Source organism: Nerophis ophidion, linkage group LG21 (assembly GCF_033978795.1).
Source record: "Nerophis ophidion isolate RoL-2023_Sa linkage group LG21, RoL_Noph_v1.0, whole genome shotgun sequence".
Lineage (NCBI taxonomy): Eukaryota > Metazoa > Chordata > Actinopteri > Syngnathiformes > Syngnathidae > Nerophis > Nerophis ophidion.
Window position 1 is genome coordinate 12460040 of NC_084631.1, and position 25804 is coordinate 12485843.

At 46.4% G+C, this 25804-nt stretch overlaps 1 long non-coding RNA gene across 1 annotated transcript in view; it reads left to right on the forward strand.

The window, feature by feature from the left end:
• Positions 1-12963: 12963 nt before the first annotated feature.
• The window catches only part of LOC133539447 (uncharacterized), a 32353-nt gene continuing 19512 nt past the window's right edge, over positions 12964-25804 (forward strand). The window contains exon 1 of the long non-coding RNA XR_009803384.1: positions 12964-13170. This is a non-coding gene — a long non-coding RNA (uncharacterized LOC133539447). The remainder of the gene's footprint in view (positions 13171-25804) is intronic.

Consider the following 25804-nt stretch of genomic DNA (forward strand, 5'->3'; position numbering starts at 1 on the left):
TAGTTGTATTCAGTCTTAATAAATATTATATGGCTCACGGAAATACATTTTGAAATATTTGGCATTCATGGCTCTCATAGCCAAAAAAGTTCCCGACCCCTGATCTAGGATGTACGCCTGCCCCGAGGAAGAAGTAAGGACTGAAACCATCATCCCCCCCATCACAGGTACTGGGGGCGCTACAGTGGGACATCGAGGGGCAAGTTACTGTAGCACTCAAGAACGTTCCTCCTCCCAAGAGCTTTCCTGAGGGCGCTTGTTCGTCATCCCTGAACTCCGGCCGGAGGTGCTGAACTGGGCCCCCAGCTCCAAAGTCGCCTGCCACCCAGGTATTACCCGAACGGCTACTGTTGTGTATTTGTTATTTTCCTGTCTTCTCCGTATTGCCTTTGTGTTAAGTCCATTAATTCCAACGAGGCACACCTGTGACTACTCACTACCAGGCACTATATAAGTTCATCACAGTCAGCTGCTCCTCGCCGGCTAATTCGTCACCTGTGCTCTCCATGTGCTCATGCCTGACACACTTCTTCGAACTCGGTACGTGCTCTTTCTTTATTAGCACCATTCCTTACCTCTCGCTTTGTGCTCCCTAGTGCCTCAATAATTGAGAGAAGTTTTTCCGTTGGAACCTTTTGCTGACCGACAAGAGTCCTACGTCTGTTAGTATCTCCATGGGTTGCACTTCCGCCCCATCACTTTAGTTCTCCTTTTGTACTAATTAAAGAAAATCAAATTTTTGTGACTCTACCTCACCTCCCGTCTCTGCATCTCGGGGTCCAGTCCTTGTTCAACATACAACAAAAGGTACATTATTTGATGTACCTTTCATGTATCTGTTTCGAGTAAACTTCCCACAGATGCATTATTTCAGGCATTATCAGCCATTTTTCATGTGTGCTTTAGAAGTTATGTTTAAATAACTGTCATATTAGGGACGTGCAGAAACCGAGGGTCCCTGGTTCAAATCCCACCTAGTACGTACCTCGTCACGTCCGTTGTGTCCTGAGCAAGACACTTCACCCTTGCTCCTGATGGGTGCTGGTTAGCGCCTTGCATGGCAGCTCCCTCCATCAGTGTGTGAATGTGTGTGTGAATGGGTAAATGTGGAAGTAGTGTCAAAGCGCTTTGAGTACCTTGAAGGTAGAAAAGTGCTATACAAGTACAACCCATTTATTTATTTATTACATTGAGTGTTACAGTATACAGTCATACTGAGTAAAACCTATTTTTTGTATTTGCAGACAATGGAAGAACAACTGTTTCTAGTAAAACTCACATGGATTCAATATCACAGGCAGTTTTAGACATTTTGCACGTTTGGATTAGGAATTATGTTGGAATACATTTTAATGCTTTTTTCACAATATCTCAGGATTCCAAGTACATTACTATCAAATTGAGTAAAACATTATTTTTTGTTTTTGCAAACCTTACCAAATGTTTTTTTTTTCCAGTGAAACTCACAAAGATACATTTCTTCAAGCATTATTAGACATTTTAAATGTGTATTTCTGGAGTTATGTTTCAAAAACTGTCATATTGAGTGTGACCGTATACTGTCATAGAGAGTAAAACCTAATTTTTGTATTTGTTAACCTTTCCATAATACCTGATTCTATTAAAATTCACATAAATTCAATATTACAGGCTTTTTTTAGACAGATTTGATTTTTGGTTTTTGAGTTATGTTTATAAACCTTTCATATTTATTATGACAATTATACTGTTATATTGAAATAAAAAAACTAACTTGTGTCTTTGCAAACCTTACAAAAGTTCATTTTACTAGTACAACTACCGAAGATAAATATCTCCGGGCCATCCATCCATCCATCTTCTTCCGCTTATCCGAGGTCGGGTCACGGGGGCAGCAGCCTAAGCGGGGAAGCCCAGCCTTCCCTCTCCCCAGCCACTTCGTCCAGCTCTTCCCGGGGGATCCAGAGGCGTTCCCAGGCCAGCCGGGAGACATAGTCCCAACATGTCCTGGGTCTTCCCCGTGGCTTCCTACCGGTTGGACGTGCCCTAAACACCTCCCTAGCAAGGCATTCGGGTGGCATCCTGACCAGATGCCCAAACCACCTCATCTGGCTCCTCTCGACGTGGAGGAGCAGTGGCTTTATTTTGAGTTCCTCCCGGATGACAGAGCTTCTCACCCTATCTCTAAGGGAGAGCCCCGCAACCTGGCGGAGGAAACTCATTTCGGCCGTTTGTACCCGTGAGAGCTGAAGATCCCGGCCAGATGAAGCCATCAGGACGACATTATCTGCAAAAAGCAGAGACCTAACCCCCCGGCCACCAAACCGCCTTCACTGCGCCTAGAAATTCTGTCCATAAAAGTTATGAACAGAATCGGTGACAAAGGACGGCCTTGGCGGAGTCCAACCCTCACTGGAAATGTGTTCGACTTGTTGCGGGCAACATTATTAATATTGCTAATACTAATAATTTGATAAAAAACACCTTAAAACAGCCCACTACCTATAATATAGTTTTTTCAAATATAATATCATTGTCCCTCAAAACGTTATTAGTTAATGAGGTTTTCAGAGACAACAATCTTAACGTTGTCGGTCTCAGCGAAACTTGGCTTAAACCAGACGACTTTTTTGCGCTAAATGAGGCATCTTCTCCTAACTACACTAATGCGCATATTGCCCATCCCCCTAAAAGGGGTGGAGGGGTCGCACTAATATAAAATGAAAACTTTAACCTTAGTCCTAACATAAATAATAACTATAAATTGTTTGAGGTGCTTACTATGAGGTCTGTCACACCGCCGCCTCTATACCTGGCTGTTATCTACCACCCCCCAGGGCCCTATTTGGACTTTATCAATGAATTCTCAGAGTTTGTTGCTGATCTAGTGACACATGCCAATAATATAATTATAATGGGGGACTTGTCATGACCTGTTACCCGGATCATGGCATGATTTATGTTTGGTAGTTTTTCTCTGTTAGTCTGTTTCCTGTGTGCTCCCTCTTTTCCCGTTCACTGTCGGTTTCCATGGGCACTAATTCTCCTCACCCGTCTTAGTTTTGCAATTAGTGTTCCCACCAGGTGTTTTGGTTGATCACCTCCCTTTATAGTGTGCTGTCACCCAGCAATACTTGCTGGGTCAATGTTTACTGAAGGCAACATTTATGTTCTCCTGTTTCTTCTCCTTGCAATACTACTCCTGCTTGCTTCCTGCGTTGCTGAGGAACACAACAATCGAAGCCATGCACCCTCGAAGACGTAACAGATTGACCCAGCCAGAAGAAGTGTTCCTCTCCGACAAGGAGAAGCAAGACATCCTCCGGGAGCTACGAGCGGACGCCCGGCCATGGGAGTGCGAAGACGAGGCGGAGCTGTCCGAAGAGGTTCTTCCTCCAAACGCTATGGTGGCATGGGGACAACTTCTGGTGAAGTTAGCAGACGCAGAGAACCGCTTCCTTCCCCACTCGCAAGCCACCCCGACGTTCTCCTCAGCGCTTTGCCCACCGCATTGTGACGTCACACCACCTGGGAGGCGAGGGCTCCAGTGGCGGCCCGGCGCCGCGCATTAGCACGCGCAGAAGAGGTGCAGGACTTTTCCCCCAGCATGGACTGCCAGGCTCTTCCCAGGCGGCTTCTCCTCCCCGTCACCTGCTGGCAATTGTCCAGAAGGGCGCGAGCGGCGCAAACGCACAAGGCCAGCTCCCAGGCTTCTGAGAGCCCACCCGCCCGTGCCCTCTACTACCGCCGAAGTCGCACAAATGCTCCCCCCACCAGCTGCATTTAGCATCTGGAATCTGCTTCCTGAGGGGGGGCAGGGCTAGTAGCGTGCCAGCGGGACGAGCAGACCTCCTCCCACTGAGGTTGCTGCCCGCCTCTCCTCCAGCGGGGGCGTTGTCGGCTTCACTTCCTGCTCAAGTGCCACAAAGCAAGTCGGACCCGCCAGAAATGTACAGTGCAGAGTGGATGGACATATGGTACCAGGGGGTGCTGAAGGAGCTGGAGAGGGAGGAACAATCCTGTCCAGTCATGCACCCACCTACCGCTCTAGCCCCGCCCATCATGTCAGATGAGACGCCTACTCCCCAGACTCCACCCATCACGACAGACTCTCCACCTGCCACTCTGACACAACCATCAACCCTGGTGGGCCTGCAAATGCCATCCTCTCTACCTCCTGCTCCAGCACTGCCAAGCAAGAAGAATCCTGAAAATTACAGTGCAGAGTGGAGGGGCGAACGGTACAAAGGGGTGCTGAAGGAGCTGGAGTGGGAGGGACAGTCCTGTCCAGTCATGCACCCACCTACCGCTCTGACTCTGCCCATGCCAGCAGAAGAGCCACCTGCCTTGCCTCTGACTCCACCCACGCCGGCAAAAGAGCCGCCTGCCTCACCTCTAGCTCCGCCCAAGCCAACAGACGAGCTGTCTGATCCGCCTCTGGAGCCGCCCACGCCAACAGACGAGCCGTCTGCTCCGCCTCTGACTCCGCCCATGCCAATAGAGGAGCTGCCTCTGGCTCCGCCGATGCCGACAGACGAGCCGTCTGCTCCGCCCACGCCAACAGTTGAGCCGTCTGCTCCGCCTCTGGCTCTGCCCACGCCGACAGACGAGCCGTCTGCTCCGCCTCTGGCTCCACCCACGCCGACAGACGAGCCATCTCTGGTTCTGCCCACGCCGACAGACGAGCTGCCTGCTCCGCCTCTAGCTCCACCTACGCCGACACCTGCTCAAAGGCTTGTTCCCACACCAGCACCTCCTCAAAGGCTGGAGCCCACACCAGCACTTGGTCAAAGGCTGGAACCCACACCAGCACCTCCTTGTGTCCGGCGGGACCACACCACAGCGCCGCTCACCTCCTCGTGTCCAGCAGGCCGAACCACGGCGCTTCCCACTTCCTCATCCCTGGACTACTCATGGGCGCCTTTGGCGCCAACAGCAGCGACGCCCAGGACTTGGGTGCAGGACTCAAAGACAGCTGAGGTTCTGGCGCCAGTCCCGTCCACCTCCTCAACGGACGCTGACATGGCTGTTCCGAGGTCGCCCGCCTCGACCATTGCGGCGGAAATCTACTCGCCGCCGCCACCTGGCTTGTCCCCGGTGGCTTCGGGGACACATGGCCTGGCGGCCCACCGCCAAGTCCTCCCTCCGCCCTCCCTTGACTTTGGACTTATTCCGTTATTTTTTTCTGGGGGGGAGGCATTTTAGTTTGGGACGTCTGGAACCCGCCCCTTAAGGGGGGGGGGGGGGGTGGGGGGTTGGGGGGGGGGGTTATGTCATGACCTGTTACCCGGGTCATGGCATGATTTATGTTTGGTAGTTTTTCTATGTTAGTCTGTTTCCTGTGTGCACCCTCTTTTCCTGTTTACTGTCGGTTTACATGGGCACTAATTCTCCTCAACTGTCTTAGTTTTGCAATTAGTTTTCCCACCAGGTGTTTTGGTTCATCACCTCCCTTTATAGTGTGCTGTCTTAGTTTTGCAATTAGTTTTCCCACCAGGTGTTTTGGTTCATCACCTCCCTTTATAGTGTGCTGTCTTAGTTTTGCAATTAGTTTTCCCACCAGGTGTTTTGGTTCATCACCTCCCTTTATAGTGTGCTGTCACCCAGCAATAGTTGCTGGGTCAATGTTTGCTGAAGGCAACATTTACGTTCTCGTGTTTCTTCTCCTTGCAATACTACTCCTGCTTGCTTCCTGCGTTGCAGAGGAACACAACAATCGAAGCCATGCGCCCTTGAAGACGTAACAGGACTTTAATATCCATATGAATACCCCATTGGACCCACCGTGCGTGGCGCTCCAGACTATAATTGCTAGCTGTGGTCTTACAAAAATACTCAATGAACACACGCATCGCAACGGTAATACGATAGACCTAGTGCTTTTCAGGGTTTCCAAAGTTATGATACTCCCGTATACTAAAGTAATGTCCGATCATTACCTTAAAAAATTTGAGGTTCAGATTCATTTTCGGCAAGCTAATAATAATAATAACTGCTATAGCGGCCGCAACATTAATGCTGCCACAACGACAGCTCTTGCTGACCTACTGGCACCATTCCCAAAGTATATGGGCTCTATTGATAACTTCACTAACAACTTTAACGACGCCCTGCGCGAAACCATTGATAGTATAGCACCGGTGAAGTTAAAAAAGGCTCCAAAAAGGACCCCATGGTTTACAGAAGAAACTAGAGCTCAAACATTATTATGTAGAAAGCTGGAACGCAAATGGCGCATGACTAAACTTGAGGTGCACCATCAAGCATGGAGTGAAAGTTTAATAACTTATAAACGCATGCTTACCTTAGCTAAATATTACTCAAATTTCATCCACCTTAATAAAAACAATCCTAAATTTTTGTGTAGTACGGTATCATCACTAACCCAACAAGGGACTCCTTCCAGTAGCTCCACCCACTCTGCAGAAGACTTTCTGAAATTCTTTAATAAGAAAATTAAAGTCATTAAAAAGGAGATTAAAGACAATGCGTTCCAGCTACAACTGGGTTTTATTAACACAGATACGACTGTATATACGGCGGATACTGTCCTCCAAAATAGTCTCTCTCGTTTTGAGGAAATAACATTAGAAGAAATGTTACAACGTGTAAATGGAATAAAACAAACAACATGTTTACTTGACCCACTTCCTGGGAAACTTATCAAGGAGCTCTTTGTATTATTAGGTCCATCAGTGCTAGATTTTATAAACTTATGACTTTCCTCTGGCACTGTTCCCCTTGCATTCTAAAAAGACCTAACCTCGATCCTGACCTCATAGTAAACTACCACATTCCCTTTATTTCAAAAATCCTCGAAAAAATTGTTGCAGAGCAGCCAAATGAACACTTAGCGTCCAACGATCCATGTGAAACCTTTCAAAACGGTTTCAAGGCAAATCATTCTACGGAGACAACCCTCGCAAAAATGACTAATGATCTATTGCCAACGATGGATTCTGATGCGTCATCAATATTGCTGCCCCTCCATCTTAGCGCTGCTTTTGATACTGTCGATCATAATATTTTATTAGAGCGTATCAAAACACAAATTGGTATTTCAGACTTAGCCCTGTCTTGGTTTAACTCCTATCTTACTGACAGGATGCAGTGCGTCTCCCATAACAATGTGACCTCGGACTATGTTAAGGTAACGTGTGGTCCTTGGCCCTGCACTCTTCAGCATCTACATGCTGCCGCTAGGTGACATCATACGCAAATACTGTGTTAGCTTTCACTGTTATGCTGATAACACCCAACTCTACATGCCCCTAAAGCTGACCAACATGCCGGATTGTAGTCAGCTGGAAGCGTGTCTTAATGAAATTAAACAATGGATGTCCGCTAACTTTTTGCAACTCAACGCCAAAGAAACGGAAATGCTGATTATCGGTCCTGCTAGACACAGACCTCTATTTAATAATACAACTTTAACATTTGACAACCAAACAATTAAACAAGGCGACTCTGTAAAGGTAGAGGAGTTTGCGTGTCCCAATGATCCTAGGAGCTATGTTGTCCGGGGGCATAAAGCCCCCTGGTAGGGTCTCCCAAGGCAAACAGGTTCTAGGTGAGGGATCAGACAAAGAGCAGCTCGAAGACCTTTATGAAGAAGAAACATCATGGACCCAGATTTCCCTCGCCCGGACGCGGGTCACCGGGGCCCCCCTCTGGAGCCAGGCCCGGAGGTGGGGCACGATGGCGAGCGCCTGGTGGCCGGGCCTGTTCCCATGGGGCCCGGCCGGGCACAGCCCGAAGAGGCAACGTGGGTCACCCCTCCAATGGGCTCACCACCCATAGCAGGGGCCATAGAGGTCGGGTGCATTGTGAGCTGGGCGACAGCCGAAGGCAGGGCACTTGGCGGTCCGATCCTCGGCTACAGAAGCTAGCTCTTGGGACGTGGAACGTCATGTCACTGGGGGGGAAAGAGCCTGAGCTAGTGCGCGAAGTCGAGAAATTCCGGCTGGATATAGTCGGACTCACTTCGACGCACAGCAAGGGCTCTGGAACCACTTCTCTCGAGAGGGATTGGACCCTCTTCCACTCTGGCGTTGCCGGCAGTGAGAGGCGACGGGCTGGGGTGGTAATTCTTGTTTCCCCCCGGCTCAAAGCCTGTACGTTGGAGTTCAACCCGGTGGACGAAAGGGTAGCCTCCCTCCGCCTTCGGGTGGGGGGACGGGTCCTGACTGTTGTTTGTGCTTATGCACCAAACAGCAGTTCAGAGTACCCACCCTTTTTGGGAACGCTCGAGGGAGTACTGGAAAGTGCCCCCCCGGGTGATTCCCTTGTCCTACTGGGAGACTTCAACGCTCACGTTGGCAACGACAGTGAAACCTGGAGAGGCGTGATTGGGAAGAATGGCCGCACGGATCTGAACCCGAGTGGTGTTTTGTTATTGGACTTTTGTGCTCGTCACAGTTTGTCCATAACAAACACCATGTTCAAACATAAGGGTGTCCATATGTGCACTTGGCACCAGGACACCCTAGGCCGCAGTTCCATGATCGACTTTGTAGTTGTGTCATCGGATTTGCGGCCTCATGTTATGGACACTCGGGTGAAGAGAGGGGCGGAGCTTTCTACCGATCACCACCTGGTGGTGAGTTGGCTGCGATGGTGGGGGAGGATGCCGGACAGACCTGGGAGGCCCAAACGCATTGTGAGGGTCTGCTGGGAACGTCTGGCAGAGTCCCCTGTCAGACAAAGTTTCAATTCCCACCTCCGGAAGAACTTTGAACATGTCACGAGAGAGGTGCTGGACATTGAGTCCGAGTGGACCATGTTCCGCACCTCTATTGTCGAGGCGGCAGATCGGAGCTGTGGCCGCAAGGTAATTGGTGCCTGTCGGGGCGGCAATCCTAAAACCCCTTGGTGGACACCAGCGGTGAGGGATGCCGTCAAGCTGAAGAAGGAGTCCTATCGGGTCCTTTTGGCTCATAGGAGAGGAGGCTACGTCGGATAGTTGAACCTCGGATTTAGGAGGAACAGTGTGGTTTTCGTCCTGGTCGTGGAACTGTGGACCAGCTCTATTCTCTCGGCAGGGTTCTTGAGGGTGCATGGGAGTTTGCCCAACCAGTCTACATGTGCTTTGTGGACTTGGAGAAGGCATTCGACCGTGTCCCTCGGGAAGTCCTGTGGGGAGTGCTCAGAGAGTATGGGGTATCGGACTGTCTTATTGTGGCGGTCCGTTCCCTGTACGATCAGTGCCAGAGCTTGGTCCGCATTGCCGGCAGTAAGTCGAACACATTTCCAGTGAGGGTTGGACTCCGCCAAGGCTGTCCTTTGTCACTGATTCTGTTCATAACTTTTATGGACAGAATTTCTAGGCGCAGTCAAGGCGTTGAGGGGTTCCGGTTTGGTAACCGCAGGATTAGGTCTCTGCTTTTTGCAGATGATGTGGTCCTGATGGCTTCATCTGACCGGGATCTTCAGCTCTCGCTGGATCGGTTCGCAGTCGAGTGTGAAGCGACCGGAATGAGATACAGCACCTCCAAGTCCGAGTCCATGGTTCTCGCCCGGAAAAGAGTGGAGTGCCATCTCCGGGTTGGGGAGGAGACCCTGCCCCAAGTGGAGGAGTTCAAGTACCTAGGAGTCTTGTTCACGAGTGAGGGAAGAGTGGATCGTGAGATCGACAGGCGGATCGGTGCGGCGTCTTCAGTAATGCGGACGTTGTACCGGTCCGTTGTGGTGAAGAAGGAGCTGAGCCGGAAGGCAAAGCTCTCAATTTACCGGTCGATCTACGTTCCCATCCTCACCTATGGTCATGAGCTTTGGGTCATGACCGAAAGGATAAGATCACGGGTACAAGCGGCCGAAATGAGTTTCCTCCGCCGTGTGGCGGGGCTCTCCCTTAGAGATAGGGTGAGAAGCTCTGCCATCCGGGAGGAACTCAAAGTAAAGCCGCTGCTCCTCCACATCGAGAGGAGCCAGATGAGGTGGTTCGGGCATCTGGTCAGGATGCCACCCGAACGCCTCCCTAGGGAGGTGTTTAGGGCACGTCCAACCGGTAGGAGGCCACGGGGAAGACCCAGGACACGTTGGGAAGACTATGTCTCCCGGCTGGCCTGGGAACGCCTCGGGATCCCCCGGGAAGAGCTAGACGAAGTGGCTGGGGAGAGGGAAGTCTGGGTTTCCCTGCTTAGGCTGTTGCCCCCGCGACCCGACCTCGGATAAGCGGAAGATGATGGATGGATGGATGGAGTCTGTAAAGACTCTGGGTATTATCTTCGACCCAACTCTCTCCTTTGAGTCACACATTAAAAGCGTTACTAAAACGGCCTTCTTTCATCTCCGTAATATTCCTAAAATTCGCTCCATTTTGTCCACTAACGACACTGAGATCATTTTCCATGCGTTTGTTACGTCTCGCCTCGATTACTGTAACATATTATTTTCGAGTCTCCCATTAAAATATTACAGTTGGTACAAAATGCGGCTGCTAGACTTTTGACAAGAACAAGAAAGTTTGATCATATTACGCCTATACTGGCTCACCTGCACTGGCTTCCTGTGCACTTAAAATGTGAATATTAAGGTTTTACTACTTATGTATAAAATACTACACGGTGTAGCTCCAGCCTATCTTGCCGATTGTATTGTACCATATGTCCCGGCAAGAAATCTGCGTTCAAATCACTTTAGTGATTCCTAAAGGCCAAAAAAAGTCTGCGGGCTAAAGAACGTTTTCCGTTCGGGCTCCAGTACTCTAGAATGCCCTCCCGGTAACAGTTCGAGATGCCACCTCAGTAGTAGCATTTAAGTCTCACCTTAAAACTCATTTGTATACTCTAGCCTTTAAATAGAGCCCCTTTTTAGACCAGTTGATCTGTGGTTTCTTTTCTTTTTCTCCTCTGTTCCACTCTCCCTTGTGGAAGGGGTCCGGTCCGGTGGCCATGGATGAAGTACTGGCAGTCCAGATTCGGGACCCAGGATGGACCGCTCGTCCAGAGTCGGGACCCAGGATGGACAGCTCGCCTGTGTGTCGGCTGGGGACACATCTGCGCTGTTGATCCGCCTCCACTTGGGATGGTTTCCTACTGGCTCCACTGTGGACGGGACTCTTGCTGCTGTATTGGATCCGCTTTGGACTGGACTCTCACAGTTGTGTTGGATCCACTATGGATTGAACTTTCACAGTATCATGTTAGGTCCTCTCCAAGGTTTCTCATAATCATCATTGTCACCAAAGTCTCGCTGGGTGTGAGTTTTCCTTGTCCTTATGTGGGCCCTATCGAGGATGTTGTAGTGGTTTGTGTTGTGGTTTGTGCAGCCTTTTGAGACACTAGTGATTTAGGGCTATATAAATAATCATTGATTGATGTTTAAACATAACTTATAAACCACACATAAACATTGCAAAAACACAAAGTAATGTTTTACTCAATTTGAGAGTAGAACCCTGAGATAATGCGAAAAAAGCAATAAAAATGTATTCCAACTGTGACGGACTCCCAGCCGTCCTCGTGTGGGTTGTGGTGACACTGGACACACGACTCATTGTAGCAGGTTTGACTCACATTTATTGGTTCAAACAACCTTAATTCGGGCAAGTCGGGCGCACCCATTTCTAGTGCGCCGGTTCCTATTCCTGGTCGCGCTGCACCTTTCGGTGCTCGCCTGCTGCGTCTGTGGCGGGGACTCATCTTGGTGTGATCTCTATGTCGGGCTTGTGGTCGGGCTGCCGTGGTTTCCATCCCTGTCTCTCTCTCCCAATCTTGCCCCCTTCGCCTCTCTTAAAGTCTAGGAGTAGATGCGCAGATTGTGAGCAGGTGTGTGTCTTACGCACCTGACTCTGATTGCTGTTCTCCTGCCGCTCCGCGTGCGTCACGCCTCTCCTCGCTGCCGCATGCCCCGCCTCCTGGCCTCCATCTTGGTCCAGAACGCCTCTGTCCGCCCGCTGTCAGCCCGTTGGCTGCATCTTTTCACAGACCTCCCCCGCCAGTTTGAGACCGGGCCCCAGTCCGGCCGAGCATACTCCCCCCCACCTTTTCTTCCAGGAGTGGGAAAAAAATTGCTGCGGCCCTCTGATTCCTTTGTCTTTCTTTTCTTTGTCTTCCGTGGGTCTTTCCATGTCCTATTCGTCCTCTTCTTCCTTTTCTTGCATTTCTCCAAGAATTTCTATCTCCTTGTCCTCTGTGAGTCTTTCCTTGTCCTCTTGGTCCTCTTCTTTCTTTTCTTGCATTTCTCAAAGAATGTCTTTCTCCTTGTCTTCTGAGTACTTCCTTGTCCTCTTCGTCCTTTTCTTGCATTTCTCCAAGAATGTCTTTCTCCTTGTCCTCTGTGAGTCTTTCCTTGTCCTATTCGACCTCTTCTTCCTTTTCTTGCATTTCTCCAATAATTTCTTTCTCAATTTCTTGAGCTTTTCCAACCTCATCTTCATCCTCAATTTCTTCCTCTTCCTGTTCGTCTTCATCATTTTCCAGCAATTCTTCAATTATTTCTTCTTTTTCAATTGCTTGAGTTACTTCTTCTCGTTTAAGTTTTTTTCTGTCCTCTTTGCCTTCTCCGTTCTCTACTTGTATTTCTCCAAGTAATTCTTCTTTTCTCTCAATTTCTGGAGGTTCTTCGACTTTGTCTTCATCTTTAATTTCTTCTTCATTTTCATCATCTTCATCTTCTTTATCTTCCAGAATTTCTTCAATTATTTTCTTCTTCATTTTCTTCTTTAACATACATTTTATCATCATCGTCATCTTCATCATCGTCGTAATTTCATCCTCAACATAAACTTCATCATCAACGTAGATTTCACCATTAAAGTAAACTTCATTCTCAACGTAAATTTCTTCATCAAAAACTTCTTCATAGTCTTCTTACCGTAATCTTCATTAACATAAATATCTTCAATGTATAATTCTTCTTCCGGGGGGCACTCGTTCTCCTTATTTTTGGCCAACAGCTCGCTCTGGTGGTTGGTCGCCGCTAATGTCGCCTCTCCAGTCCCGCCTCCCAGTAGATGGCCTCGACACCGGCGTTCTTGGCTTCTTCTTTTGTCGTCTCCAAAAAAGCTAGCATCATCTGGGTTTCCTGATTTTTTTTCTCAAGCAGCCTGGTGTAACTTGCCACGAGAGCCCAGATGACATCATCGTCCTCCGCTTCCAATAGTGTCTTTTGTTGGGCGCCAATGTGACGGACTGCCAGCCATCCTCGTGTGGTTTGGGGTGACACTGGACACATGACACATCGTAGCAGGTTTGATTCACATTTTTTGGTTCGAACAACCTTTCTTCGGGCCAGTCGGGCGCGCCCATTTCTAGTGCGCCGGTTCCTCTTCCTGGTCGCGCTGCACCTTTCGGTGCTCGCCTGCTGCGTCGGTGGCGGGGACTCAACTTGGTGTGATCTCTGGCTCATGGTCGGGCTGCCGTGGTTTCCTTCCCTGTCCCTCTATCCCGATCGTGCCCCCTTCACCTGTTCTTAAAGTCTAGGAGCAGATTGTAAGCAGGTGTGTGTCTTACGCACCTGACTCCGATTGCCGTTCCGCTGCCGCTCTGCGTGCGTCACGCCTCTCCTCGCCGCCGCCTGCCCCGCCTCCTGGCCTCCATCTTGGTCCAGAACGCCTCTGTACGCCCGCTGTCGGCCCGTCGGCTGCTTCTCTCCGCACCAACATAATTTCTAATCAAGACGTGCAAAATGTCTAAATATGCCTGATATTGATTCCATGATTGATTCCATGATTCCAAAAGTAGTTTTTTATTCAATATGACAATAATGTTCTTAGAATCATGAGACAATGCGAAAAAAAAACTATAAAAATGTATTCAAACATGACTTCTAGACTACACATGCAAAATGGCTAATAATGCCTGGAGATATTAATTTTTGTTAGTTTTACTAGAAAAATAATCTTTTGTAAGGTTTGCAAAGAAACAAGTCATTATTTTTTTTATTCAATATAAAATTATAATTGTCATACTAAATAGCAAAGGTTTGTAAACATAACCAAACATAAAACCTGTCTAAAAAAAGCCTGTAATATTGAATTTATGTGAATTCGACCAGAATCAGGTATTTTGGAAAAGTTCACAAATACAAAAATTAGGTTTTACTCATTATGACAGTATATGGTCACACTCAATATGAGAGTTTTTGAAACATAACTCCAAAAATACACTTGCAAAATGTCTAATATTACCTGAAAAAATATATCTTTGTGAGTTTTACTGGGAAAAAAAAATAAAAAATTGGTGAGGTTTGCAAAAACAAAAAGTAGTTTTTTACTCAATTTGACAGTAATGTACTTAGAATCCTGAGATAATGCGAAAAAAGCAATGAAAATGTAATCCAAACGTACAAAATGTCTAAAAAAGACTGTGATATTGAATCCATGGGAGCTTTACTAGAACCAGTTGTTTTTCTATGGTTTGCAAATACAAAAAATAGGTTTTACTCAATATGAATGTATATTGTAACACTCAATATGACAATTATTTTAACATAACCCCTGGACCACACATGAAAAATGGCTAATAATGCCTTAAATAATGTATCTTTGGAAGTTTTACTCAAAAAATATGCTTTTTAAAATCTTGCAAATGCAAAAAGTAGTTTTTTATTCAATATGACAGTAATGTTCTTAGAATCCTGAGATAATGCGAAAAAAGCAATAAAAATGTAATGAAACAGAACTTCTAAACAACAAATGCAAAATGGCTAATAATGCCTTGAGATATTTATCTTTGTTAGTTGTCCTGGAAAAAATATATTTTGTAAGGTTTGCAAAGACACAAATTAGTTTTTTTTATTCAATATAACAGTATAATCGTCATACTAAATATGAAAGGTTTATAAACATAACTCCAAAACCAAACATAAAATCTGTCTAAAAAAAGCCTGTAATATTGAATTTATGTGAATTTTACCAGAATCAGGTATTTTGGAAAGGTTTACAAATACAAAAATTAGGTATTACTCACTATGACGGTATACGGTCACACTCAATATGACAGTTTTTGAAACATAACTCCAAAAAATACACATGCAAAATGTCTAATAATGCCTGAAGAAATGTATCTTTGTGAGTTTTACTGGAAAAAAACATTCGGTAAAGTATTTTTTTACACAATTTGACAGGAATGTACTTACAATCCTGAGATACTGTGAAAAAAGCAATACAATTGTATTTTAACATAATTCCTAATCCAAACGTGCAAAATGTCTAAAAATGCCTGTGATATTGAATCCATGTGACTTTTACTAGAAACAGCTGTTTTTCTGTGGTTTTCAAATACAAACATTTTGTTTTACTCAATATGACTGTATACTGTAACACTCAATATCAGAATCAGAATCAGAAAAGTTTTTAATGCCATTGTTTGAGAATGGGTTCACAAACTAGGAATTTTACCTGGCGCCATTTTGCAACATAAAAGACATATAACACAGAATAGAATAACATGAGCTGTAATTGAGCTATCAGATCCTGGTATTGTTCACGTGTCTGATGGCCTAGGGGAAAAACTGTTTAGGTGGCGGCAGGTGTGGGTCTGGATAGACCGTAGTCTCCTGCCTGAGGGAAGAGGGGAGAATATTTTGTGTCCAGGGTGAGAAGAGTCAGCTGTGATCCGACCCACACGCCTCCTGGTCCTGGAGGAGAACAGGTCCTGGAGGGGTGGGAGTTTGCAGCTAATCACCTTCTTAGCAGCATGTACCATGCGCTGCAGTCGATGCTTGTCCCGGACTGTGGCGCCGGGGAAACACACAGTGATGGAGGAGGTGAGGATGGACTCGATGACTGCTGAGTAGAACTGCACCAGCATCTTAGTCAGGCACTTTCGGTTTTTTCAGCTGCCGCAGGAAGTACATCCTCTGCTGGGCCTTCTTCATGAGGGAGCTGATGGTCGGCTCCCACTGATGGTAGTACCCAGGAAACGGATGGAGTCCACAATGGAGACGGGGGTGGGAGAGTCAATCAGGATGAGGGGCGATGGTGGGGCTGTGACTTTCCTGAAGTCCATGATCATCTCCACTTTTTTCTGGGCGTTCTGCTCCAGGTTATTGAGGCTGCACCAGGAAGCCAGCCAGTCCACCTTTCTCCTGTAGACAGACTCGTCGCCACCCGAAATGAGCCTGATGAGAGTAGTGTCATCCGCAAACTTGAGCAGCTTCACCGACTGGTGACTGGAGGTGCAGCAGTTTGTATAAAGGGAGAAGAGCCAGGGGGAAAGTGCACAGCCCTGAGGAGTACCAATGTTAGTGGTTCGACTGTCTGAGACAATCTTCCCCAGCCGCACCTGCTGTCTTCTGTCTGTCAGGAAGTCATTAATCCAACTGCAGAGGGAGTCGGGCACGCTGAGCTGGTAAAGCTTGTCTCGTAGCAGTCCAGGGAGGATGGTATTGAAGGCAGAGCTGAAGTCCACAAACAGGATCCTCGCGTAGGTTCCTGGGGAGTCCAGATGCTCCAGGATGAAGTGGAGGGCCAGGTTCACTGCATCATCCACAGACCTGTTGGCTCTGTAGGCGAACTCCAGTGGGTCCAGGTGGGGGGCGGTGATGTCTTTGAGGTGGGGCAGGATCAAGCGCTCAAAGGACTTCATGACCACAGACGTCAGCGCCACCATCCTGTAGTCATTAAGTCCTGTGATCCGAGCTTTCTTGGGGGCAGGGACGATGGTGGTGGTCTTGAAACAGGACGGCACACGGCACAGCTCCAGAGAGGTGTTAAAAATGTCAGTGAAGACAGGAGCCAGCTGATCCGCACAGTGTCTCAAGGTGGAGGGGGAGACACCATCAGGCCCGGGGGCCTTCCGCGTGTTCAGCTTCAAGAACTGCCGGCGTACATCCTCCTCTTGGATTGAGAGGGCCTTTGGTGAAGTCCTATGATGTTCTTGGAGTCCTATAATATCCTTGGAGTCCTTTAAGTCCTTTAATGTAGTGCTGGAGTTGGTGGTGGTGGTAGTGGTGGAGGGGGGGGGGGACTTTGCGGTTATAGTTCGTAAGAGCCCTTAATCCTCTCCACACGGCTGCAGAGTCATTGGAGCGGAACTGTTCCTGTAGACAGTTAGAGTACACAGATTTAGCTTTCTCCACTTCCCTGTTGAAGTGGTACTTGGCTTTTCTGTAGGTACTCTGGTCCCCGCTCCTCCACGCAGTGTCCTTTTTCTTGAGCAGTTGTCAAAGCTTGGGTGTGAACCAGGGCTTGTCGTTGTTGTAACAAGCTCTGGTGCGCGTTGGAATTATGCGCGCCTCATTGAATTGTACGTATGAGGTCACAGTGTCCGTATACTCGTCCAGATTGTCTGTGGCCGCTCCAATTGCCTCCCAGTCTGTCGTCTCCAAACATGCGCGCATCTCATCCACAGCTTCAGCGGTGACACACTTAATGGTCTTAATAACAGGTTTTGTCAGTTTCAGTCTCTGTTTGTATGAAGGGATTAAGTGCACCATCACGTGATCTGATAGTCCAAGGGTAGCATGCGGGACTGCATGATATGCCTTGCTTACTGTGGTGTATCCAAAATGTTCTCCTCTTTGGTCGGGCATTTAATACATTGTCTATACTTGGGTAATTCCTGGCTCAGATTTCCCTTGTTAAAGTCACCAAGCACGATAAGAAGGGAGTCCAGAAAAGACCGTTTCACGTGTAAAATCTGCTGAGCGTCACGCACGCACGTCCGCGCTGGGCGGTATGTAGGCAGCCACCAGAATGAATGAAACAATCTCAAGCGGTGAATAAAAGGGCTTACAGTGAATGAAAAGATATTCCAGAGCAGGAGAGCAGTGTTGGGATATCAGCGTCACGTCTGTACACCATTTGTTGTTGATAAAGAAGCAGACTCCACCGCCTCTTCTTTTGCCTCAGAGCCGTGCATCTTGGTCCGCGCAGAAAAGATGAAAGCCCTCCAGTTGAACCACGATGTCCGGAACACTCGCGCTCAACCATGTTTCCGTGAAGCATGAAGCACAAGATGAGGAAAAGTCCTTGTTTCTTCTCATCAGCAACGCTAGCTCGTCCATCTTATTGGCAAGTGAGCAAACGTTGGAGAAATAGATGCCAGGCAAGGGCGTGCGTAATCCTCGTCTGCGGGGACGGACGAGGGCGCCCGCTCTCTTTCCTCTTCGGTGTGGTTTCCCTCTTTTGATCAAACAGTGGACCAAATCCGCAGCTGGCGCTAAGATGTCCGGTAATAAAACGTAGGGGTGATAGATCTGATGTTCAGTAGCTCCACGTGTGTAGGAGCACGCGGACAAACAATTTTCGCAAAAAAATAAACAAAACAGAGCGCACGAGAGCACCGAGGCAACCTTGATCGGCGCCATGATGATGACATGACATGACAGTTATTTAAACATAACTTCTACACTACAGATGAAAAATGGCTAATGTTGCCTGGAATAATCCATCTTTGGGAGTTTTACTCAAAACATATGCTTTTTTAAATCTTGCAAATGCAAAAAGTCGTTTTTTTACTCAATATGACTATAATAGTCTTAGAATCCTGAGATAATGCGAAGAAGTTTATAAAACTATATTCAAACATAACTTCTAAACAACACATGCAAAAGGGCATATAATGCCTAAAGATATTTATCTTTGTTAGTTGTACTAGTAAAATGATGGTTTGCAAGGTTTGCAAAGACACAAGTTAGTTGTTTTTATTCAATATAACAGTTTAATAGTCATACTAAATATGAAAGGTTTATAAACAAAACTCCAAAATCAAACATAAAATCTGTCTAAAAAGCCTGTAATATTGAATTTATGTGAATTTTACCAGAATCAGGTATTTTGGAAAGGTTCACAAATACAAAAACTAGGTTTTACTCATTATGACAGTATACGGTCACACTCAATATAACAGTTTTTGAAGCATAACTCCAAAAATACACATGCAAAATGTGTAATAATGCCAGAAAAAATGTATCTTTGTGAGTTTTACTGGGAAAAAAAAAAAAACATTAGGTAAGGTTTGCAAAAAACAAAAAGTAATTGTTTTACCCAATTTGACAGGAATGTACTTAGCATCCTGAGATAATGCGGAAAAAAAGCAATAAAAATGTATTCCAACATAATTCCTAATCCAAACGTGCAAAATGTCTAAAAATGCCTGTGATATTGAATCCATGTAAGTTTAACTAGAAACAATTGTTTTTATATGGTTTGCAAATACAATATTTAGGTTTTACTCAATATGACTGTATACTGTAACACTCAATATGACAGTTATTTAAACATAACTTCTAAACCACAAATGAAAATGGCTAATAATGCCTGAAATAAGGCATCGTTGGGAGTTTTACTCCAAACAAATGCTTCTTCAAATATTGCAAATGCAAAAAGTAGTTTTTTACTCAATATGACAATAATGTTCTTAGAATCCCGAGATAATGCAAAAAAAACCCAATAAAAATGTATTCAATCATAACTTTTAAAATACACAAAATGGCTTATAATATCTATATTAATCTTTGTTAGTTGTACTAGTAAAATGATCTTTTATAAGGTTTTAAAAGAGAGAAGTTAGTTTATTTTATTCAATATAACAGTACAATTGTCATACTAAATATGAAAAGTTGATAAACATAACTCCAAAACCAAACATACAATCTGTCGAAAAAAGCCTGTAATATTGAATTTATGTGAGTTTTACCAGAATCAGGTATTTTGGAAAGGATCACAAATACAAAATGTAGGTTTTACTCACTATGACAGTATACCATCACAGTCAATATGACAGTTTTTGAAACAGAACTCCAAAAATACGCATGGACAATGTCTAATAATGCCTCAAGAAATTTATTTTTGAGAGTTTTACTAAAAAAAAACATTTCGTATGGTTTGCAAAAACAAAAAGTAGTGTTTTACTCACTTTGACAGTAATGTACTTAGAATCCTGAGATAATGCAAAAAAAGTAATAAAAATGTATTCCAACATAATTCCTAATCCAAATGTGTAAAATGTCTAAAAATGCCTGTGATATTGAATCCATGTGAGTTTAACTCAAAACAGTTGTTTTCTATGGTTTGCAAGTACAAAAATTAGGTTTTACTCAATATGACTGCATACTGTAACACTTAATATGACAGTTTTTTAAACATAACTTCTAAACCACAGATTAAAAACGGCTAAACATTAATGAAATAATGCATCTTTGAAAGTTTTACTCGAAACAAATGCTTGTTTAAATCTTGCAAATTCAAAAAGTAATTTTTAATTCAATATGACAATGATAATCTTAGAATCCTGAGATAATGCGAAAAGAGCAATACAAATGTATTCCAAGATAATTTACTATCCAAACGTGCAAAATGTCTAAAAATACCAGTGATATTGAACCCTTGTGAGTTTTAAAAGAGACAGTTGTTTTTCTATGGTTTGCAAATTTAAAAATTAGGTTTTACTCAATATGACTCTATACTGTAACACTCAATATTACAGTTATTTAAACATAACTTCTAAACCACACATGAAAAACGGCTAATAATGCCTGAAATAATGCATCTGTGGGAGTTTCAATCGAAACATATGCTTTTTTAGATCTTGCAAATGCAAAAAGTATTTTTTTACTCAATATGACAATAATTTTCTTAGAATCCTGAGATAATGCGAAAAAAGTAATGAAAAATGTATTCAAACATAACTTCTAAACTACACGTGCAAAATGGCTAATAATGCCTAGAGATATTTATCTTTGTTAGTTTTACTAGAAAAAATGATATTTTGTAAGGTTTCCAAAGACACAAGTTATTTTTTTTTTAACTAAAATTAACTGTCATGTTTTAAGTAATTAATAACTGTCATATTGAGTGTTACAGTATAGAGTCAAATTGAGTAAAACATATTTTTTGTACTTGTAAACCATAGAAAGAAAACTGTTTCTTGTAAAACTACAGGCATTTTTAGATATTTTGCACGTTTGGATTAGGAATTATTTTAAAATACATTTTAATTGCTTTTTTCGCAATATCTCAGGATTGTAAGTACACTCCTGTGAAATAAGAGGAAAACATTTATTTTTGCTTTTGCTAACTTTACCAAATGTTTTTTTTTTTTTTTTAGTAAAACTCTCAAAGATATATTTCTTCAGGCATTATTAGACATTTTGCATCTGTTTTTTTGGAGTTATTTTTCAAAAACCTAATTTTTGTATTTGTGAACCTTTCCAAACTACTTGATTCTGGTTAAAACTCACATAATTTCAATATTACAGGCTTTTTTAGACAGATTTTATGTTTCGTTTTGGAGTTATGTTTATAAACCTTTCATATTCAGTATGATAATTATACTGTTATATTGTATAAACAAAAACAAACTTGTGTCTTTGCAAACCTTACAAAAGATCATTTAACTAGAAAAACTAACAAGAGAAATATCTCCAGGCCATCCATCCATCCATCTTCTTCTTCTTATCCTATGTCATGTCGCGGGGGCAGCAGCCTAAGCAGGGAAGCCCAGACTTCCCTCCCCACAGCCACTTCGTCTAGCTCTTCCCGGGGGATCCCGAGGCGTTCCCAGGCCAGCCAGGAGACATAGTCTTCCTAACGTGTCCTGGGTCTTCCCAATGGCCTCCTACCGGTTGGACGTGCCCTAAACACCTTTCTAGGGTGGCGTTCAGATGCCAGAACCACCTCATCTGGCTCCTTTCGACGTGGAGGAGCAGTGGCTTTACTTTGCGTTCCTCCCGGATGACAGAGCTTCTCACCCTATCTCTAAGGGAGAGCCCCGCCACCCGGCGGAGCAAACTCATTTTGGCCGCTTGTACCCGTTATCTTGTCCTTTCGGTCATGACCCAACGAAGATCGACCGGTAAATTGAGAGCTTTTCCTTCTGGCTCAGCTCCTTCTTCACCACAACGGATCGATACAACGTCCGCATTACTGAAGAAGCCGCACCAATCCGCTTGTCAATCTCACGATCCACTCTTGCCTCACTCGTGAATAAAACTCCGAGGTACTTGAACTCCTCCACTTGGGGCAGGGTCTCCTCCCCAACCAGGAGGTGGCACTCCACCCTTTTCCGGGCGAAAACCATGGACTCGGACTCGGAGGTGCTGATTCTCATCCCAGTCGCTTCACACTTGGCTGCGAACCGATCCTGTGAGAGCTGAAGAGCCCGGCCAGATGAAGCAATCAGGACCACATCATCTGCAAAAAGAAGAGATGTAATCCCGCGGCCACCAAACCGGAACCCCTCATTCGCATTGACTGTGCCTAGAAATTCTGAATTCTGAACAGAATCGGTGACAAAGGGCAGCCTTGGCGGGGTCCAACCCTCACTGGAAACGTGTCCGACTTACTACCGGCCATGCGGACGAAGCTCTGACACTGATCATACAGGGAGCGAACCGCCCCAATCAGACAGTTCGATACCCCATACTCTCTGAGTCCCACAGGACATCCCGAGAGAAGTCCACAAAGCACATGTAGACTGGCTGGGCAAACTCCCATGCACCCTCAAGAACCCTGCCGAGAGCATAGAGCTGGTCCACAGTCCACCAGGATGAAAACCACACTGTTCTTCCAGAATCCAAGGTTCGGCTATCCGGTGTAGCATCCTCTCCAGTACACCTGAATAAACCTTACCGGGAAAGCCGAGGAGTGTGATTCCACGATGGTTGGAACACACCCTCCGATCCCCTTTCTTAAATAGACGGACCACCACCCCGGTCTGCCAAACCAGAGGTACTGCCCCCGATGTCCACGCGGTGCTGCAGCGTCTTGTCTAACAAGACAGCCCCACAGCATCCAGAGCCTTAAGGAACTCCGGGCGGGTCTCATCTACAGCCGGGGCCTTGCCACTGAGGAGCTTTTTAAACTACCTCAGCTACCCCAGCCGCAGAAATAAGAGCGTCCACCACAGAGCCCCCAGGCACTGCTTGGGATTGAGGAGGTCTTTGAAGTATTCCTTCCACCGATCCACAACATCTGCAGTCGAGGTCAGCAGAACACCATCCGCACTATACACGGTCTTGACAGTGCAATGCTTTCCCTTCCTGATGGTAGTCCAGAATCGCTTCGAAGCCGCCCGGAAGTCGTTTTCCATGGCTTCCCCGAACTCCTCCCATGTCAGAGTTTTTGCCTCCGCGACCACTGAAGCTGCACACCGCTTGGCCTGTCGTTAACCGTCCATTGCCTCCGGAGTCCTATGAGCCCAAAGAACCCCATAGGACTTCTTATTTAGCTTGATGGCATCCCTCACTGCTGGTGTCCACCAACGGGGTAACCGCAACAACAGGCACCAACTACCTTGCGGTCACAGCTCCAATCTGCCGCCTTGACAATAAATGTGCAGAACATGGTCCACTCGGACTCAATGTCCAGCACCTCCCTCGTGACATGTTCAAAGTTCTTCTGGAGGTGGGAATTGAAACATTTTTTCTGCCAGGAGACTCTGCCAGGCGTTCCCAGCAGACCCTCACAATGCGTTTGGGCCTGCCAGGTCTGACCGGCATCCTCCCCCACCAATGCAGCCAACTCACCACCAGGTGGTGATCAGTAGAAAGCTTCGCCCCTCTCTTCACCTGAGTGTCCAAAACATGAGGCTGTAAATCCGATGACACAACTACAAAGTCGATCCTAGGGTGTCCTGGTGCCAAGTGCACATATTGACACCCTTATGTTTGAACATGGTGTTTGTTATGGACAATATGTGACGAACACAAAAGTCCAATTACAAAACACCACTCGGGTTCAGATACGGGTGGCCATTCTTCCCCATAACCCCTCTCCAGGTTTCACTGTTGTTGCCAACATAAACGTCCCCCAGTAGGACAAGGGATTCACCCAGGGAAGCACTTTCCAGTACTCCCTAGAGTGTATCCAAAAAGGGTGGGTTCTCTGAACTGCTGTTTGGTGTGTGAGCAGAAACAACAGTCAGGAACCGTTCCCCCACTTGAAGGCGGAGGGAAGCTACCCTCTCGTCCACTGGGTTGAACTCCAACGTGTAGGCTTTGAGCCAGGGGGAAACACGGATTGCCACCCCAGCCCCTCGCCTCTCACTGCCGGCAACGCCAGAGTGAAAGAGAGTCCAGTCTCTCTCGAGAGAACTGGTTCCAGAGCCCTTGCTGTGCGCTGGAACTTATCTACCTCGCGCACTAGCTCTCGCTCCTTACTCCCCAGTGAGGTGACGCTTCGCGTCCCAAGAGCTAGCGTATGTAGCCGAGGATCGGATCGCCAAGTGCCCTGCCTTCAGCTTCCGCCCAGCTCACAATGCACCTGACCTATATGGCCCCTGCTATGGGTGGTGAGCCCATTGGAGGGATGACCCACGTTGCCTCTTCGGGTTGTGTCCAGCAGGGGCCCAATGGGGACAGGCCCGGCCACTAGGCGCTCGCCATCGTGCCCCAACTCTGGGCCTGGCGGCAGAGGGGGGCGCCGGTGACCCGCGTCCGGGCGAGGAAAATCTGAGTCCATTTTGTTGTGTATCCATAGAAGTTTTCGAGCTGATCTTTGTCTGATCCCTCACCTAGGACCTGTTTGTATTAGGAGACCCTACCGGGGGGCATGAAAGCACCCGGACAACATAGCCCCTAGGATCATTGGGACACGCAAACTCCTCTACCATGGTAAGGTGGCAGCTCAGAGAGCCGTATACTGTCATAGTGAGTAAAACCAAATTTTTGTATTTGTGAACCTGACCAAATTACCTGATTCTGGTAAAGTTCGGTTTTGGAGATATGCTTATAAACCTTTTATATTTAGTATGACAATTATGCCTCACAATACGAAGGTCCTGCAGTCCTGGGTTCAAATCCAGGCTCGGGATCTTTCTGTGTGGAGTTTGCATGTTCTTCCCGTGAATGCGTGGGTTCCCTCCGGGTACTCCGGGTACTCCGGCTTCCTCCCACTTCCAAAGACATGCACCTGGGGATAAGTTGATTGGCAACACTAAATTGGCCCTAGTGTGTGAATGTGAGTGTGAGTGTTGTCGGTCTATCTGTGTTGGCCCTGCGATGAGGTGGCGACTTGTCCAGAGTGTACCCCACCTTCCGCCCGATTGTAGCTGACTAACAATCAAAGATAAATATGTCCAGGCATTATAAGCCATTTTGCATGTATAGTTTAGAAGTTATGTTTGAATGCATTTATATTGCTTTTTTCGCATTATCTCAGGATTCTAAGAACATCATTGTCATATTGAGTAAAAAACTACTTTTTGCATTTGCAAGATTTAAAAAAGCACACGTTTTAAGTAAAACTCCCAAAAATGCCTTATTTCAGGCAATATTAACCAGTGTTTATGTGTGTGTGGAGAGGAGCGTGTCCTACGAGTCCCCTGCGGGCGGAGCATGTGCGGCAGCCGGTCGTGAAGCAGCAATTAGGTGAGCAGATACCTCAGCTGGGACGAGTTATCTAATCACCTGTTTCCTTTATCAGCAGCGTTGAAAACCATGAGGGGGCTTGCAAACGGGGAGTGAGAGCCAGACGGAGGAGCACGCTGTTGAGCGTGAGAGACAGAAGCTGAAAAGCTGAAAAAGGAACTCTGATTGAAACTGTTGTAAAAGAATAAAAGAGATTAAACCACTGAGTCAAGGTGTGGTGTTTCCTGTAAAGGAACGAAGGATCGAGGTCAAAGATCTTCACAGTGGCACCCAACAAAGGACAGGACCCACAAAAATATGTCGGCACCAACCCCGCTGGAGGAGCTTGGCCAAGTGCTGGCTCAGGTGTCAGCGGCGAGTCAGCAGCAGGCGCAACTGCTGAAAACGCTGATGGAGAGGGCAGAGGCAACGGGAGGAACGTCGACCATGAAGCGCATGGTGGAGGGGGGGGATCAACAGATGTTCCTCGACGTCTTCGAGGCGACTGCGGTGTCGAGCAGATGGCCGGAAGAGGAGTGGGGCGTGAAGCTGCTGCCGCTCCTGGTGGGGCAGGCGCAGCGGGCGGTGA